The following is a 4,791-nucleotide window of genomic DNA, read 5'->3' on the forward strand; positions in this document are numbered from 1 at the left end:
CCCCGCCCCGCTCCACCCCGCCCCGCCACGCCCTTCGCTGGGCACCGCAAAGTGGCGATCAACGCAAGCGCGCCTCGCTCACCGGCCGCTCGTTATCGCCCTGCCGCGCCCGGGACGGCCCAGTGGCCCGCCGGCCCCCGCGGTGTGACCTGCTCGTCGAACACGCGCTCGACGTACTCGACGTGGAGGTGGAGGGACTCGCGGCCAACGCGGAAGCGACCCCGGGCAGGGGCACGCAGCACGCAGGTCACCGTGATACGTCAGGTGGCCGTCGACGCCGGCCCGGCCTTTGGACGCCTGCCAGCGGGTATCCCCTTGCTGCCCAGGGTCCACGCCGTCGCCGTGTGTGATGCCGTATGCCTAAGGCGGGGCGTGGCGGGGCGTGCAGGGCGTTCCTTCGGGGCATCCCGATGAGGAGCAGGACGCGCCGCGCCCTCTACCCCCTTCTCTTTCCCCGCCCAACTCGGCGCCACGGCCGTTGACGGGGATGTCCGACGCAGGTCACAGGTCTCACGTCAGTTACGGATACACTACACTGCGAAAAATATTTCTTACCGACCACTAAACGTTTCTCTCTAATTCTCAATTATCCCGACTTGGGCATGGCTCTAAACGGGTGCTATGCGTTTGCTCTCAGCGCTGGACCTGCTGCTGCTAACGTGGTACTTAACAAAGTACGCGGTCATACAATAGACGAAAGAGTTTTACAAGAAAGATCGGTTACTTTCTTGCGGGACAGGTCCCTTCTGGGCAGCCATTGGCTAATCCTAGCCGGTCCCGTTGAGTAGGCCTTCACATCGGCCGGTGCGGCAGGGAAGGAGGAGGGGCCCTCTTTTTATCGGAACTGTTTCTCGGGATGCCGCCGCCGCCGATGTTTTGCTTCGTTTGCAAGAAGAAGAGATTATCGCGACCCAAGAACAAGAAGACGCGGGCCATGGCGAGCACACTTATCTGGGCTGCAGGTTTGAACCTGTCTTGTCCGTCTGCCCTCTCCTCAGAGGCAGCAGCAGCTGCTGCAGTGTGTGCGCCCCCCCCCCTCTCCTTTCCCCCTCCCAATCGCACCGCTCTCCCGTCTCTCCTCCTCCTCGGTCGCCCCGTCTCGTCGTCGCCCGCAGGGTCAACAAACGTTTACTTTTTACATTGACACGTTGTCATACGCGTCCGAAGTGACGACCTCAGTTCATTTCTCGTTAATTTTTATCGCGAAAGTATTTGTTTGCCGGGGAGGCAGGCTCCGGCGCACGCGGATGCGCTTTCAATTAGAATGTCGCTGCCCTCCGTGGCGTGGCGTGGCGTGGCGTGGCGTGGCGTAGCGTGGCGCGGTGTGGCGACGGACCGTGACGTGAGGGGCGTACGCCAGGTGGGGGGAGGGGGGTCCAGGGGCCTCTCCAGCACCTGCGGGCGGGAGCACACAGCACCTGCTGGAGCTATGGCCGCTGCCGCCGAGGGGCAGCGGCCTCCGAAGTTGTTAGGCGCGGCGCAAGACACCTGCCTGCCGAGTGGAGTGATATGGGGCAGGGGCGGGGAGGTATAAGAAGTAGGAGGAAGGGGAGGGGGGTCACTGGCCCGTCCTGATCCGAAAGATTACGCCATCATTAGAAATGCGCAGGGTTCCGCGCGCGCGCCCGCCACACGCCGCGCCGCAAAACGCAAACGGGGAGGGGAGCGGCGGCGGCGGGGGGCCGTCGAGTACCACTCCACATATCACGCGCACGTCGTTAAAGGACGCCCCCTTCAAAGCGTAAAGTAAAACGATGTGTATGTGGAGGCCTCGCCTGCCGGCCAGCAGCGCGGCCCGGCGGCCCGGCGGCCTGGCCGCCACGGCTCGATGAGCCCGCTGTACCTCAGTACAGTACACCCAGAAAAGCCGGTGCTCGAATCAAGTATAGAGGGCAGAGAATTTCCCGGATATTCCAATAATTACCTCAGCAATTAACTTGCATTCTCTAATCACAGTAAAAAAGTCTAACTTTAAGATTTTTAGAGAAGAAAGGGAAAACTCTAAGGAACTCCCATAATTTATGGAAAACTCCTCATACTTTTGAGTAAGTTTCTTCGTGCAATGTGGGAATTTCCCTAATTTTTGATGACATATCCTCAAATTCTGAGGAGTTTTCCTCAAACTATGGGAGTTTCTGAAAGTTTTCCCTCTTTCCTTTGCTCAAAAAATCAGCCATTGTTTTTACCGTGATGCATGTGTGCCCCCCAGCCTCGTGCCCAACAGAGTGGGGGCGTGCTCTCCGGGACTTCCCTCTTCCCTCCCCCTTTGCGTGCTACGCGGACGGCGACCGACGGCTGCTCGCGTCGGTATCGCGACCTCTCGCGGTTTTCCCTGTGCCGCTATTCCATTTTCCCTCTTTTCGTATATTGATCGCGCGCGCCCGCCTCTCGTGCGGGGTGTTCCAGTCCTGTTCCAGTCCCCCAGTGCCCGCGTGGGGAATGCCCTGCTCCGAGCGGCACCCTGCCTGCAACCCCGCAGTGACAGCCTACGCAGCCGGCATATCGCTATAGGCTACTCCGGCATTGGCCCATATGGACACTGATCTCCCTCGCATCGCACGCCCGCACTCAGAAAAAGACTTACCCTTGTAGCTAAAAAAATTGGTATGTATGGATAGCTAACTTTTGGGGCAATACAACTAAAAAGTTATCTGTACAACTAAAAACTTTATTCTAGAGCAAAAAGTTTAACTATGTCGCTAATTTTTAGCTACACAGCTCCAAAATTTAGGCATCCATAATAATATAGCTCAGTTTTAGCTGCACAGGTAATTCTTTTTTCTCAGTGCGCGCCGTGCGCACGCCCGTCCTGCTCGGCCGGCCAGCCGCAAGATGTAGGGAGGAAGACCGGCTGCTCAGGAGAGAGCTACCACTACAACTCATTACTCCGCAAAAATATAATTTCATTTTTTTTTCGCGCGCAGAGTAGAGTGGTTTCGCGTGCGGTATGTAGCCGCGGTGCTCCGCGCGCTGCTCCCCCTCCGCCCGTTCGTCCGCTCGCCGCGCTGGCTCCACACGGGCTCCGGCACGCCTACCTGTCCGTCGGTCCGTCCGCCTGCTGGCCCGCGCTCCGGCGGCGGCTCCGCGGCGGCGCAACGCGCGTCCCGTTCAGTCTGGGATCGCGGATCGAGGATCGCGGATCCGCGCGAATCCATTTGATATTTCGCGTGCTGTCCGCGCGTGGGATTATCATCGTGGAGCGCGCGCGCGCGATTATCGCCACTTTCTGGCGTCCGATTTGCCAAAAATCGCGCCTGTTACGCACGCAGGAAAGGGATGTCGAGGTCGTGACTGGCACTGCAATCGTTGCTCCTTCCTTTGTCGCGAGGAAAACATATGATCGTTCTGCTGTGGGATGTGTGACGTCGTGATAGTGTTGGTGAACCAAGTGGAGTGCACCAGCGTGATCAAGTACCAAGTAATCACTATCGCCAAGGCAGGCGGCTGAGGATACAGCTCCTTGTTGTGACATACTTTCCAAACGCCCTCGCGAGCGCTCGCCAGGCGCGCACTCTCCACTCCGGCGCTCCAGCGGCGCGGTGGCGGCGGCGGCCTCCCCCTCCATAGGCGCGCCACGCTGGAACATTCTACTGTACCGACGTCTTGGAGCTGTTCGCTGAATAAAGTGTAGTGTTGTGTGGTGTGTGTGGACGCTGCGAAGGACACCCCAGCTCACCTCCTTACTGGAGGTCGCGCACTGCTCGCGCACGTGTGTGTGTGTGTGTGTGTGTGTTGCTGCTCCCAGTGTGTGTGTGTGTGTGTGTGCGTGTGGCCGATAAGAGAGTATGGTGTAACCCGGGCGCGCCGCCGCCCCGCCATGTTCATGCGCAAGATGCTGCTGACCAGGGCGGCGCCCGGGCCCAAGCAGCAGCAGCAGCAACCCTCCAATAAGGACGCCGTCATCACCGTCAGGTACTTACACACGCGGACAATCACCACCGAGCTCATCCCATTCGTGTTCGTCATCACCAGCCGACTTATTCGGACTTGATTTTAAATGAAAGTACGCCTAACTCGCGCCCCGCGGGTGTCGTCTAGAAAGTACGCCGTTACGAAACTGCGAAATTCAGCCGATGTGACTGCTCTCTTCAGCGCCTGGCGGGTAGGCAACATCTCGACTGGAGTGCACGCGTGCACTGCGGGGTGGCCTATCCCGAGTCTCGCAGGCGCCGTGCGCACGTCATGTTGGAGAATAAGAACGGACGTGGTTTCTGGACGACCCCTCGGGCGCTACGTCGCGGTGCAGAGGAGCTGGCTTACCTTGTTTATCCCTGTTTATCGCCAGGCCCATTGCATGGACGCCCGTTGACGGGCCAACGCCGACGACGGCCTGACGTTGCGATTTGTCGTTATCGCCTCCGCTTATCTCCTTGCTGCTGAGGGTTACGTCCTCCAGTGGCCAAATTTCGTTTTTACACGTGACGATGGCGATTGCCAAATGATTGTTGCTATCACGTGCATCCTGAAATCAATGAAAGAGAAAAATGATAAACCTTTGCAGTTTGCACCACACCTCGGCTAGCCCCCCCCCCCCCTCTCATCTGGGGCCCTGAAACGCGCCGGTATCACCGATTCGCTGCCAGTTTCCGGCCGAGATAATGTAGCCTCTCGTCGATTAATAAATATCGATATCCCACTTTTGTTTGTAGTTTCTTTTTCAAACAGTGGCGGCAGCAGCAGAAGCTCTCTTGCCTCTGTAGCCTACGTGAGGAAAATCACAATATTGACCCGCGTCGGGGATAGTCTCACCGTGCGAGTGGCGCGGGGTGGGGCGGGGCGCGCCTACGGGCC

The 4,791-nt window shown here is 58.6% G+C and overlaps 1 protein-coding gene across 2 annotated transcripts in view; it reads left to right on the forward strand.

Moving 5' to 3' along the window:
- The window catches only part of LOC113205479 (serine/threonine-protein kinase MARK2), a 34,988-nt gene that overhangs the window by 21,385 nt on the left and 8,812 nt on the right, over positions 1 to 4,791 (forward strand). The window lies entirely within an intron of this gene.

Source organism: Frankliniella occidentalis, unplaced genomic scaffold, assembly GCF_000697945.3.
Source record: "Frankliniella occidentalis isolate FOCC.00 unplaced genomic scaffold, Focc_3.1 Scaffold202, whole genome shotgun sequence".
Lineage (NCBI taxonomy): Eukaryota > Metazoa > Arthropoda > Insecta > Thysanoptera > Thripidae > Frankliniella > Frankliniella occidentalis.